The sequence below is a fragment of the Marmota monax genome, unplaced genomic scaffold, assembly GCF_021218885.2.
Source record: "Marmota monax isolate L192 unplaced genomic scaffold, Marmota_monax_Labrador192_F-V1.1 WCK01_AAM20220418_F8-fsc00001, whole genome shotgun sequence".
Taxonomy (NCBI): Eukaryota; Metazoa; Chordata; class Mammalia; order Rodentia; family Sciuridae; genus Marmota; species Marmota monax.
The window spans coordinates 17,408,459-17,423,710 of NW_026693777.1; positions in this window are offsets into that span (position 1 = coordinate 17,408,459).

A 15,252-nucleotide genomic window follows, 5' to 3' on the forward strand; every position below is an offset into this window, starting at 1 on the left:
AAAAAAAAAAAAAAAATTCTCTGAAGGCACAGGAGAAAGGAACAGAAGCACATAGATTTCGACAGGGAGTTAATACCTAGATGGAAGCAATAGCATGTGGTAAATTCTCCCATCTTTTATAATCTTTGGCTTGAGGGCGGACTTCAGTCAGCACTACAGGAGTGCGAAAATACTGATAGAAAACCCAGAGTCATTCCTGTCTTGAAAAAAAAAAAAATAGGGGCTGGGATTGTGGCTCAGCGGTAGAGCGCTCACCTAGCTCGGGTGGGACGCGGGTTCGATCCTCAGCACCACATAAAAATAAAGGCATTGTGTTAAAAAAAAATGAGCTATTAAAAAAAAAATAGAGGAGAGACTTGGGTGAACCCATAGCTGCCAGACAGTGAGAGGGAATCAAGAAATGAGAGACTCAGAGAGGGGAAGACATATTATTTGTGTTGAAATACTGTTCAGCTTTCTGGAGAAGACCTGAACCATATATAGGGTAGATATGTGTAGGGTAGACTGCAAGCAGCCTAATCAAAGACACAAGAACTAAACTGATATTTGTTCTGTGGCCCAGAGACAGACATTGCAGTTTGAATCTACTCAAATTAATGGCATGCTTAAAACAAATAAACATCCAAATGAACACTTTAAAGAATATAATAGAATCTGGGGCTGGGATGGAGGCTCACAGGTGGAGCACTTGCCTAGCAAGTGTGAAGTTGGATTTGATTCTCAGTACTGCATATAAATAAATAAAATAAAGGTCGACTGCCAACTAAAAAATATCAGAAGGAAAAAAAGAATGTAACAGAATCTATCTCCACAATTTAACAGCCACATTATCCAAGAAACAATTCATAATTATTTGACATGGGAAGAAATAAAACTATGTGTCAAGAGAAAAGATGATCAAGAGAAACTGATATGATACAAGATGTGCAATTAGCAAGATTTTTAAGACAGATAATACAACTATATTCAAGTTGTATAGGAAAAATGCTCATGAGTAAAAAGGAAATCTCAGCAAATTGAAATGACAGAAAAGAAGCAAATGGAGATTGCATGAATTAAATGTATGTGTATTTAAAAATATACTAGATGATATTAATAGCAAAATTAAGATGACAAAACAAAGAATCAATTAAACTTGGAGAGAGACTAATAGAAATGATCCAATATGGCCAGGCATGATGGCACACACCTATAATTGCAGGGATTTGGGAGGCTGAAGCAGGAGGATTGTAAGTTCAAAGCCAGCCTCAGCAACACAGTGAGGCCCTCAGCAACTTAAGACTCCGTCTCTAAATAAAACATAAAAAGGGATGGGGACATGGCTCAGTGGTTAAGTGCCCCTGGATTCAATCCCTGGTACCAAAAGAAAAAAAAGAAGAAGGAAGAGAGAAAGAAAGAAAAGGAAGGAAGGAAGGAAGGATCGATCCAGTATGAAAAACAAATAAAAATTACCAAAAAGAAAACAACATCCCCAGCACCTCCACCAAAAAAAAAAAAAAAACAGTATCAAAAAAATAAAGCCTCAGAGATAAGAGACATATAATGTATATAATGTATATCAAATTGGAGATTCAGAAGGATAAAGGAGAAAGGAACAGAAAAAATATGTAAAAATACAATGATAAAAAGATTTTGCAATTTTTTTGATAATCATGTCTTTACATAATCAGGGATTTCAAAGACTCTCAGCTGGATAAATTAAAAGAAAACCATGCCTACCACAACATATTCAGACTGCTGAACACCAGACAAAGAGCATATCTTGAAAGCAGTATGAGAAAAATGATTTCACATATACCCGGAAACAATAAACCAAAGATCTACCAAATTTTCATCCGAAACAAAGGAAGACAGAAGACAGTGGGCTAATATTTTTAAAGTGCTAAAAGAAGAAACTGACAACCCAGAATTCTATATACAGTAAAAACACCCTTAAAAGGTAAGGTAAAGTTGGGCATCATGGTGCATGCCTGTAATCCCAACACTTGGGAGATTGAGGCAGGAGGACTGCTTGGGTCCAGGAGTTCAAGGCCAGCCTGGGCAACATAGCACACTCTGTCTCTTAAAAATAAATAAACAAGAAAATCAACCAGTGTGGTAATTCCTGTGTATCATGTCTGATGTACAGATGATTCTGCAATAAGCAGAAAAACCTACTACAGCCTTACAGCCTCTATCAGGGATATCCTTTAAAGACGATGTGAAGCAAAAAGCTCCCAGTAGGCAGATCTTCAAGATCTGCTACCCCCTGCACCCCACAAAGGCATACACAGAGGTTTTGAAGTAGATACATATTCAAGGGAGAATATGGTCTATCTCAAGAATAAGAAAAAGCAAGGAATACACATTCAAGGGAGAATGTGGGCCATCTCTAAAATTATTGTCCATTTTTTCTACATTGAGAAGTTGCTAGAAGAACAGATCTAACTAATCACTGGGCTGGTGCTAACAGTTTCATTGTATCTTCAGGGAATCTGAAAAGAAAGACAGCTTCAAAAGATCAGTAGAAAGGGTCTAGGGGTATGGCTCAGTGGTAAAGTGCTTGCCTGGTACGTATGAGGCACTGGGTTAGTCTTCAACACCACACAAAAATAAATAAATAAAACAAAGTTTAAAAAAATTAAAAGATCAGTAGAAAGGAGATCTGGGAAAAGGTATGTGGCTGGATCTCTCAAATTGGCAGAATGAAATAACAGTTGAGTCCATAAAAATGCCTTCAAAAGGGCATCCACTGCAGAAGAGGCTCTCAATTAATCAGGCATAGAGTACAAATATCACTCTGCCTCCCTCTCCAGACACAACAGTCTTTGCTCAATAAACTCAAGCATAAGGTGGCCCTGTTGCAGGGATGGTGACTAAGTATAGACCCAACAATGTGGATTTCCACAATGTGGACTTCCCCTCAATAAGGCTGACAGGGCTGAGTACACAGTTGTCCCTCCATCTCCATGGGATATTGCTTCCAGAACACTCCCATACCAAAATTCCACAAATTGCAAAGTCTTCTATGTAAAATGTTGTAGTATTTGTATATAACCTCAGCACATTGTCCTATATACTTTAAATCATGTCTAGATTACTTGTAATACCTAATACAGTGGAAAGGCTATGTAAATAATTCTTATGCTATATTGCTTAGGGACTAATGACAAGAAAAAATTCTGTATATGTTAGTACAGCATTTTTCCCCAACATTTTTTGGAGGTATTGGGGATTGAACCCAGTGGTGTTTTATCATTGAATCATATCCCCAGCTCTTTTTATTTATTTTTTTATTTTGAGACAAGTTCTCATCAAATTTCTTAGGGCCTCGATAAGTTGCTGAGGCTGTGGGGATTTTTTGGTTTTTGTTTTTTGGTACTGGGGACTGAACCCAGGGACACTTAACCACTGAGCCACATCCCCAGCCTTTTTTTTTTTTTCTTTTTCTTTTTCAGTGACAGGGTCTCACTAAATTGCTTAGGGCTTGCTAAATTGCTGAGGCTGGCTCTGAATTTGTAATCCTCCTGCCTCAGCCTCCTGAGTCACTGGGATTACAGGCAGGTGCCACTGCCCCCAGCTTTCCCAAATATTTTTGATCTTTATTTGGTTGAGTCTGTAGGTATGAAATCCATGGAACCTGTGGATACACATGGTTGTATGTACTGCCAGGTACAAATCCTCTGTCATTTCCTGAGGGGATCAGTTGGCCAATTCATTAGCAAATTGTTTACCCTGGACCTCTTACATCACAAAGTTAATAATTTGGTCCTTACTGGGATACACAAAATTATGGGTGTGGATTTGCCATCCTGCTCCTATGGTGTGTTTCTTTCAGCAGTAACATCAATGGACTGAATCAGTTTTCTTTCTTCATTTTGTTCGTTTTGCAGTACTGGGGATTGAAACCGGGGGTACTCTACCATGGAGCTACATTTCCAATCCCCACATTTTTTTTTCTTTTCTTTTTTTTTCTTGGTTCAGGGAATTGAGCCCAAGGGCATTCTGCCATTGAATTACATCTCCAGCCCCTTTAATTTTTTTTTTTTATTGTGAGACAGGATCTCCCAAAGTTGCCAAGGCCAAGACCAGCCTTGAACTTGTTTGTGATCCCCTGCCTCAGCCTCCTTAGCTGCTGTGCCACTGCACCTGCTCCCCACTCTCTTTTTTATTATTTTTTATTTTGAGATAGTATCTCACTAAGTTGCCCAGCAGGACCACAAACTAGCAATCTTCCTGTCAGCCCCCAGAATCTCAGGAATTATAGGTGTGGGCCTCCATGCCCAGCTGGAATGCCTTATTTTCTGTAATGGTATTTCCCATGGTGTTGCTCCCCATCAAAAAGTGTTACAATGGGCTTGTGTGGGGATCTTCATTGATCTTTCCATATATCTCATTACCCAGAAGCCACTGGGATGATGGAATGAAAATAGCCTACTGGTAGCTTGGTTTCAGCACCAGCGCCAGTCGGAGGATAGCATTCTAAAAGACTGAGATTCTTTCTTACAAAATTCAATATATATTTCCATATATGTTGTTGTTTCTCCCACAGACTACATGGATCCAGAATCAAAGGTTGGAAATGGAAGTGGGATTTCTTATTCTTACATCCAACAACCTACTTCCCGGATTATTATTTTTCACTGCTGTAACTCAGAGGTCTGCTGGTTTGAAGGTTTTAGTTCTCAACAGAGAAATGCTTCTAGCATGAAATACAACAATAGTTCCATTGAATAGGATGTCAAGATGCTACCTGGCTATTCTGGGTTCCTGATATCACTGAACCCATACCCAAGAAGAAATTGTTTAACTGGTTGAGATGATGGATCCCAACTACTATGTGGAAATTGAGTTTTTGTTGTACAAGGAGAACTGGACCCAAGAGTTTCTTTAGAATGAAAGACATTCTCTGGGAAACCTCAGAGTACTTTCATGTTTAATAGGAGAGATGAATGAGGAATTAAAGCAATCAGAAAAGGGCAATATGCTAAAAGGAATTCATATCCTTCAGGAATAGGTGTTTGGTTCATATAATCTAGGCCAGTAAAAGAGATTATAGTGGAGAACAAAAGAAATAATGAGTGGCCAGGCAAGGTAGCACATGCCTGTAATCCCATTGACTTAGGGAGGCTGAGGCAGGAGGATCAAAAGTTTGAGACCAGTACTCAGCAACTTAGTGAGTCCCTAAGCAATTTAGCAAAACCCTGTGTCAAAATACAATATTTTTTAAAAAGGTCTGGGGATGTGGTTCAGTGGTTAATTGCCCCTGGTTCAATCATTGGTACAAAAAAATAAAGGAAATAATGTGTGGATAATGGGAAAAAAATTTATAAATGCAAGTTTGATCTTCCAACTTCTTACAGAAATGAGCACGTCAATAGTTAAGCATGCTTCTTCTGACATTTTGTGTGTATGGAGAGCAAAAAAGAATTTCTCTGGTGATTATTCTTATTTTATTTGTCATTTATTGAGTTGGACTTTTTGGAGGGAGAACTAGGGGTTGAACCCAAAGGTGCTTTACCACTGAGCTATATCCCTAGCTCTTTTTATTGTTTTTATTTTGAGACAGGATCTCCCTCAGTTGGTAAGTGTCTTGCTAAATTGCTGAGGCTGATCTTCACTTCCAATTCTCCTGCCTCAGTGTCCTGAATCACTGGGATTATAGGCATGTACCATTGCATCCAGATTCTCTTATGATTTTAAAGAGAGGATTGCTGGTGATGGTTGAATTTACAATTTGTCTTTAAATTTCAATATACTCAAATAGGACCTTAACTAAATTTGAGAAGTAATTACCATTGTCCATATATGAATACTGCAACTATAACTTAGTGACAAATATTCTGTCTCAGGACATTTGTATTTGCTGTTTCCTCTGTTGAAGACTGTTCTTCCCCTAGATATCCAAAAGGGCTTTTCCCTCACCTTCTTTAAATCTTTATTCAAATATTACCTTTTTCAGTAATACATTCCATGACCACTCTATTTAAACTCCTTAGTATTTATCATTATCCAATATATTGTATGTTTTACTTGTTTACCTTGGTTATTTTCTGTGACCTCACACTTTGGATAGTAAGTTCTTTAATGGGAGAAAATATTCATCTTGTTCACAGCTCTATCCTCAATGCATAGAATGGTGTAAACATTCAAAAAATATTTGTGGACTATGAAACTTCATGCCATGAAGACATTTAAAATAATGAAGTCACAAGCTGTCTGTGGGTGGTATGTGGACTATATTGCACATAATAGCCCCTATGGGGTTAAGTCTGGCACTGGGAACTCCCTGGGGCACCCCCCACAGGGATTGACCACCTGATGCAGGTGAACTTCCCTCTCAAGTTCTGCCTAAAATCCCACACAGCACCTGAGATGGGTATGATTTGCTAAGATGTCAATCAACCTGCTGATTGCAAGATATCACAAAGCAAAACTCCACCTCTGAAACTTTATCCCTGCTTTGATGTACCCCCTTAAATAAATCACCAGAATCATTTTCTCTTGGTGAAGTTCAAGAACCCATGTGGACTAGATCTATCAGGGGCTTTGCTGTTTTTAAATATATTTCTAAGTGTTTGTATCTTATTATTTGTTAATTATTTGTGATATTAAGATTTAGGGTGGCTTGGAAGAACTACCCAATGAGATACTGGCCATCTTTGATCTCGAAAAAAGGGGTTCTGTAAATACTAATCAAACTGTTAATCATGGTATCCTCTTGAAGGTTAAGTGGGATTGGGTAAAGGGATAAATATAAAATTTAACCTATTACCTAATTTTTTTTTCAATATTGGGAGATATTTGAACATACTTATCAACTTAGGGGAAATGGCCAATAGAGCAGTGGAGTGGAATAATATACAGGAGAAAGAAGGAATGATTGATGGAACCCAGCCTGCAAGGAGATAAAACAGGATGGTTCCTGGACATGATGGTGTTTGGATAACAGGAGGTTTGCAGTGGGAAGACCTGAAGTTGAAGGAGTTCTGAATGAAGGCTTCCAATGATCCTTGTGAAGCTGATGGGGGAGTCAAGGTTGAGGGCAAGGGCCTGGGGACTCTACTCAACTTATGAGGGTTTAGAAAAGACATTATGATCATGTTAACAAAATTCTCTTATTTCATCCTAGCTCACCTGGTGTGATGGCTTGTGCCTGTAATCCCAGCAACTAAGGAGGCTGAGGCAGGAGGATCACAAATAAGTTCAAGGCCAGCCTCAGTAATTAGTGAGATCCTGTCTTTAAAAAAAGGACTGGGGATGTAACTTCATGTTAGAATGCCCCTGAGTTCAATCCCCAAGTATCATCAAAATAAAAAGGGGGAAAAAATCCTAGTATACTCCCATGAGATGTTATCATATCATCTCCATTTTACAATAGTATTCCACATTAAAATGTGGACACCGGAGCATAGTAGCCACTTCATTTGCACAAGAACTGTACAGCTGATGAATGATGAGGCCATTTTTGGAATGTCTAGCCCAGGTCTCTTTGATGTCAATTTACTGACTCTGTCTAGAGTTCACATTCCTCTTCATCAAAGTTGAAATGGTCCCAAGCTACTCAATCCTCCTAAGGTGGAATGGGAAGGCACATCATGGTGTGCCTGATGATCCATCAGTGTTTTGGAAGACAAGGTTAGATTTCTATTTATATTTTTTAAATCTAAAAAAAGAAAGTGATTCCGCTTTGCTAATACTTAATGTACAGATAGATGCCAGCATTCTTATTTTGACTGGATGCCAGCTGGTTATGAGTCGTTTTGATGTCTTGGGAGAGATAGGAGTTCCATGGCACAGATGGAATGATGATAGTGCTTCCCATGTTAAACTTTTTTTGCCTAAGAAATGATATCAAGATGTTAATTTTTGTAGAAACAAGAGCTTTACATAGTAGAATCTTTTTTTTTTTTTTTTGTGGGAGGAAGTACTGGTACTGGGGATTGAACACAGGAGTGCTACATCCCCACTAAATTGCTAAGGCTGTCCTTGAACTTGTGATCCTCCTGCCTCAGCCTCCTGAGTCACTGGGATTACAGACATGGACCGCGCAGTCCAGCACAGAATCTTTCTGATACAGCCGGCCGTGATGAGATGGTGATTGATGATGAAGATATTCGGCTGCACTCAGAGGCTCACTAGGAGTTTTTTATCAGAGTATTACAATAGTTGTCAGAATTCATAAGTAACGTGCACTTTTCTTTTACAAAAAGACAAACATTTGAACTTTGCTGACTTTTTCAATGATAATAAGATAGCTGACAGCAGAATGCTACCTTATAGATGCTAACAATATTTTAAAATTCTGTTCTTTCAAGGTAGAATTGGTATTTTGACAAGCAAGAAAACAACTGCTTCTTGAAAATTATTCCAAAAGAATATTTTGAAAAATGATATTCAGAGTGTTTCCATTATGGTGTGACTTTTTTGGTGAAAAATATAAATGACATTTATAAAAATGCTCATATTTGGGACTGAGGCTCAGTGGTAGAGCACCTGCTTAGTATGCAATCCTCAGCATGTGTGAGATGCGTGCGTGCGCCCCCTGCCCCCCCCCCACACACCACCTAATATTTACACATATAAAACCCTGGAAATGTTGTTAAATGATTGTCAACTGTGTTTAAGAATCTCCCCCACCTCTCCCCTGAGCCAAAGAGTGCTATAATTCCCATCTTAAATATTCCCCCGAAGACCCATGAAATGGGCTTGTTCTTCAGGGTAGCAATACAGAAAAGAAATGGGGCCTCAGAGGATGTTTTCTGGTCACCGGGGGCAAGCTCTTGAAAGAGCTAGCTAGACCCCCGCCCCTTTCTGGGTTAGTTAGGTTTGTTTTGCTGTGCCCAATATGTCTGCCAAGGGCAACTTAGAGGCGAGAAAGTTTATGTTGGCTCATAGTTTTACAGATATAGCTCCAGGTGAGGCAGAACGATGGGGGGGGGGGCAGCCAGGAGGAGGAGCATGGGAGAGAATTGCGGGGAAGATGCATTCTTAAGGGGCGCCCATGGGGACCCACCTCTGCCAGGTATGCCCACCTGCCTACAGTTATCAACCCAGTCAGTCCGTTCAAACAAGGATGGGCCAATCAGGTTACAGCTCCCACAGTCCAATCATTTCACCTCCAAACATTCCAGCATTAACATGGAGATTTTACCTTATATTCAAACCATTGAATTCCTCTTTGTCTCTTTTTTGCTTCTCAGTCATGAAATCCACCACAAGCTCCCACCAGGATGTTTGGCCATGGGCTGAAAACTGTGAGACAAAATAAACTTTTTTTTTTATAAGTTAATTATTTCAGGTATTTGTTACAGTGATAGTCATGAAAAGGAGGTGAGGGCGGGGGAGAGGGTCAGTGGATTTTAAATATATTTGTTAAAAATGCAAAAATTGCTGGGCTTGGTGGTACATGTAATATGTATATGTAATCTCAGCCACTTGGAAGGTTGAGAAGGAGGATTGCAAGTTTGAGGCCAGCCTCAACAATTTAGAGAAACTCTATCTCAAAATAATAAAGGGCTAGGGATGTCACTCAGAGATGGAGTATTTGCTTGGCATGCATGATGTCCTGGTTCAGTCCCCAGTGCCACAATAAAAATAAATAGACAAATATAATATATTCTGATAGCAAACGCAGTAGTTTGATGTGGAAAACAAAATGCGAATGAGGTTAAGTTCAACGAAAGCCTTCATAAAACTGATAAATGAGACCAAAAAATTAATTTCATTATTGAGTAAGCCCAGCCAACTGTTATTTTGTTTTTAATTGGTTCTTTTTAGTTATTCATGACAGTAGAATCTATTCTGACATATTTACACAAGCATGGAATACTCTGATAAAATCCCAGCATTGTGAATGTACACCATGTGGTGTCTTCATATATGTACATAAGAAAGTTATGTCAGATTCATTCCACTATCTTTCCTATTCCTATCTCCCCTCCCTTCCCTTCATTCCTTTTTTTTAATGTGTGTGTGTGTGTGTGTGTGTGTGGTGCTGGGGATTGAACCCAGGGCCTTGTGCACACAAGGCAAGCACTCTACCAACTGAGCTATATTCTCAGCCTTCACTTCTCTTTTTCTAATCCGCTGAACTTCTATTCTTTCCCTACCCCGCTTATTGTGGGTTAGCATCTACATATCAGAGAAAATCTTTGGCTTTTTGGATTGGCTTATTTCACTTAGCATGATAGTCCCTAGATCCATCCATTTACTGGCAAATGTAATAAAGTCATTCTTCTTTATGGCTGAGTAATATTCCAATATGTATATATGACACATTTTCTTTATCCATTCACCTATTTATGTGTATTTTGTCTCTGTGTCTTCTATTCTTTCCATTGGTCTTCATGTCTGCTTTGGTGCCAATGCCATGCTGTTTTTGTTACTATAGTTCTGTAGTATAATTTAAGGTCTGGTATTGTGATGCCTCCTGCTTTGCTTTTCTTGGTAAGAATTGCTTTGCCTATTCTGGGTCTCTTATTTTTCAAAAAAAAAATTCATGAATGCTTTTTCTATTTCTATGAAGAATGTCATTGGTATTTTAATAGGAATTGCATTAAATCCTTACAGTGCTTTTGGCAGTGTGGTCATTTTGACAATGTTAATTCTGTCTAAGAACATGGGAGTTGTTTCATCTTTTAAACTCTTCTTCAGTTTCTTTCTTCAGTGTTTTGTAGTTTTCATCGTAGAAGTCTTTCACCTCTTTTATTGGATTAATTCCAAAGTATTATTTTATTCCTTTTTTGGCTATCATGACTGGCTTAGTTTTCCTAATTTCTCTTTCAGCTGATTCATCATTGTTGAATTATGAATACAATTGATTTATGGGTATTAATTTTGTATCCTGCTACTTTGCTGAATTCATTTATGAGTTCTACAAGTTTTTCTGGTGGAGTTTTTGGGTCTTCTAAATATAGGATCGTGTTGTTGGCAAACAGAGTTCTTCTTCTCCTATTTGTATCTAGAGGCCTGCCAACTATTCTTTCATTTGGATCCTTTATATTTTTGTCAGGTTTATTTATGAAGTAATGAAGTCAACAGATCATAGAAACAAACCTTTGAAATCACAATATCATAGCATGTTAAACTATTATTTCAAAAATAAAGTATAATCAATTGAATTGCTCTTAAGAAAAAGTGAGAGTAAAACATGTGATTTTCATGTACACATAATAAAATAAGAGCTTTTAATATATTGTGTTTATTTCAGCATTATCTCATTTTTTAATTTTAATTTTTAAACATTTTTGTGATTTTAAAAATACACATGAACCAGACGCAGAGGCACACACCCCAATCCTAGCAACCTGGGAAGCTGAGGTTTACGAGTTTAAAGGCAGACTAGGCAACTTGTTAGACCCTGTCTCAAAATAAAGAATAAAAGCGACTAGGGATGTAGCTCAGTGGTAAAGTATCCCTGGGTTCAATTCCCCACCACACACACACACAGTACATAATGTATTGGGACTGTGTTTATAACATGTAAGTAACACAGGTGCATGTTAAAAATGTTTAAAAAATGGTTTGTAATAAAATCCTTTAGACCATTGTTCTAATTCAGGATTTCTCAACCTGGGCAGAACTCACACTTTGGGCTGGATAATTCATTGTTGTGAAGAGTTAACTGTCCTGTGCATTGTAAGATGTTTAGCTGTATACCAGGCCTCAACAGTAGATGCTAGTAGATTCCCCATACACATAATGTGAAAATAAAAAATGTCTCCAGATATTCACAAATGTCCCTTATGGTGGGGATTTCAGGTTTAGCAAAACAAAACAAAAATAATAAATAAAAAGACAAACTTATAAAAATAAATTATCTGAAATGCAAATGTAACTGGGTGTTCTATGTTTTATCTAACAACAATAAGAGAGGAGGGCAGAGTGATCCAAAACCTGCAAAAGTCTCTGCCCTTCACAAGCATTTTTCTTTTCTTTCTTTCTTTTTTTTTTTTTTGGTACCAGGGATTGCATTGAACTCAGGGGCACTCAACCACTGAGCCACATCTCCAGCCTTTTATTATATTTTATTTAGAGACAGGGTCTTGCTGAGTTGCTTAGGGCCTCACTAAATTTCTGAGGCTGGCCTTGAATTTGCAGTCCTCCTTCCTCAGCCTCCCGACCTGCTGGTATTACAGGCATGTGCAACCGCGCCCAGCTCCAATTTCTTTTCTTTATTAAAATTTGTCTCTCTTTAAGACACTGTTTTTCCTTTGCTCATATGTTATATAGTGTGAATATGAGGTGTCCCTTGAAAGCTCCTGTAATATTGCAGAAATGTGCAGAGGTAAAATGACAGGATTGTGAGAGCTGTAACCTAATCAGTCCATCCTAGTTTGAATGGATGGGCTGGGTGGTAACTGTTGGGAGGTGGACGTGGCTGAAGGAGGAGGGTCCTTGCTTGTGTGTCCTCCCCACTCTCTGCTTGTGGCCCTCCCCCCTCTCTGCTTCCTGGCAGCAGCATTCCTATACCACACCCTTCTCCATTAATGTTGGGCTTCACCTTTGGCTCAGGTATTTTGGTTACAGCAACATTCAAATGGTGGCTGTTTATGCTGTCAGGTTCAATATACCTCAGGGAGGAGAAATACAAGAAAATTCAGAATAAGTGAAAAATATAAGTGGTATTTCCAATAGAAATTAATAAATTCTTTAGAGCAGACCTTTCCATCGTTTCTGATTCTAGCCTTTTATTGCTTTTGAGATGTTTTAGAACTCTGTAAATTGCGGATAACTGAGAGCAGTGAGAAATTATTCTTGTTTATAGACATGCAAATAAATTCTATGCATTAGAAGTTCAATTGACTTGTTTCCCCATGGTGGAAAGAAACAATTTCAAATTCATTTCAATATTTCTTTTTCATTCTTTCTTTTTTCTGTTTTTGGCACTGGGGATTGAACTCAGGGACATTTACCACTGAGCTACATCCCCATCCCTTTTTATTTTTTGTATTTTGAGACTGAAGATCTTGCTAAGGCTGGCCTCAAACTTGTGATCCTCCTGCTTTAGCCTCCCCAGCTTTGCTAAGTTACTGAGGCTGGTCTCAAAATTGTGATCCTCCTGCTTCAGTTTCCCCAGTCTCTGGGATTACTGGAGTGTGCCAACACCCCTGGTTTAGTACCCCTATCTTTAAACTGTACTTTCAAGCTGGGTGTGGTAAATAGCTCCAGGGTTCAATCCCCAGTACCAAAAAACAAACAAACAAACAAACAACAACAAGAAAAACTCCATGAAGCCAATGTGGACTTCCAGGAGCCCCAAGGGGAGGGAAGAAGAGGGAATCAGATCCTGCAGCTGCTCAGAGATCTTGGAGCACTCTGAGCCAGTTGTCGGTTTTTTTTTTTTTTTTAGCTAATCTGCTCAACAATCTATGTTAAAGGAAAATGAAACTGGAGTTGGTGTGGCAGCAACTTTTCTATAGTCCTAAAGCTGCTAAGAGGCAGAACTTGTGATTCCTCTCGTCTGAGCCTCTAGAGTCCCTGGGATTACAGGCATGCACCACTCAGTATTTCTTGTCCCTAATATGGATTCACTTTTGGACATCTTACTGGTTCTACATTAATAATGAGTTCACTAATATCTTTATCACGTTTCATCTTATATCTAAATGACAGATACAATTTTACCTTTAAATTTTTTCTTTTATCAGAGATGTCTTGCTATTCTTTGGCCTCCATCTGCTTCTTCCAAATTTTATTCTTTTACATGTATTTAAAAAGAAAAAGAATAGGGGCTGGGATTGTGGCTCAAGGGCAGAGCTCTTGTCTAGCACTCGTGAAGCACAGGGTTCTATCCTCAGCATTCCATAAAAATAAATAAATAAAATAAAGGTATTGTGTGTGGGGAGCCAACCCTGAGCTATTTGAGGGTCTTTATTTGGCCTTGGAGCCAAGGATATTCTGATTTGGCATTGCAAGCTATTTTGTGGCTCCTCCCACTTAGTGAATTGCACAATGTATGTGACCTCTGTTGCATGACCTATTGGGAACTAGACAGCCCACCTCCTATCTTAATTGGCTAAAAACATTCTCTAGAAAGTCTTTGAAGTTTATAAATAAAGCAAATGCGGGCTCTTGCTCTCTCTTTCCAGGGAAACTTGACTCTTAAGGTCAAAGAGCTATCCTGCCCCTCCCCTCCTTTAAAACTATTTTTTGTGTCATGTGATTTTTGGCTGTATTTCTTAGCCAGCCCACTCCACACAGGGGAACCCAGCTTCTGTTGCCTGCATGGGCCTCTGGGGGAGGATTGTGCCCAGTGGCTTGGGAGGCTGAGGCAGGAGGACTGTAAGTTCAAAGCCAGTCTCAGAAACTTAGTGAGGCCCTGAGCAACTTTGTGAGACCCTGTCTCAAAAACAAACAAATAAATAAAATTAAGAGAGCTGGGGATGTGGCTTAGTGGTTGAGCGCCCCTGGGTTCAATCCTCAGTACCAAAAAAAAGGCCAACTTCTATGAGGCCCATGCCACTCGCCTACCCATTTGCTTCTATCTACTGCTCTCCCTGTAACTTCCCAGTCTGTCCAGCAAAGACTCCTCTCCATCACTCTGTCACAAGCCCTGCCATTATCCTGGGTGACTTCAACAATCAAAAGGGTGAAACCATGCACTAGTGATTCCTTGAACCGCTCAACATCCTTCTCTTTAGCCACTCCTTCCCTTACCCCTTGGACTGGTTATCATCTCTAATTGTGCTACTTTCAAAATCTCTAATTTAAGCCTTTTGACTACAAATTCCTCAGGACATCCTACCCCAAAATAGAACACCTTAGGATTCTGGATATTTTAGTTGAAGGAATTTGAGAAAATGGCAAACGTAGGAAAGTCACTCCCATTTTCCCCACTTTCCTCCTCCCCTGTCATTTGATCTAGAAAAGATGTGCTGACCTTCCCCTCAAGCAGGTCATAAGTCATCATTTGAGAGATGCCGTCCCTTTATCCAGAGAAAAGGAACATTCTTGTCTTTGAAGGCAAGGGGATATAGAATCTGAATAAGCAGGCCATGCTAAATTTACCCCCAGTTTATAGCTATGAGATTATACTACCTTTTTTCTAATTATATTTCTCCACTACTCTTCACTTTTCATTAAATGTAGCATAAGGCTGGGTATGGTGATACATACCTGCAATCTTATCGATTTGGGAGGCCGAAGCAGGAGGATAACAAGTTTCAGGCTAGCCTGGAAAATTTAGGAAGATCTTATCTCAAAATAAAAAATAAAAAGGGCTGGGATTTAGCTTAGTGGTAAAGTGCCCTGGGTTCAATCCCTAGTACT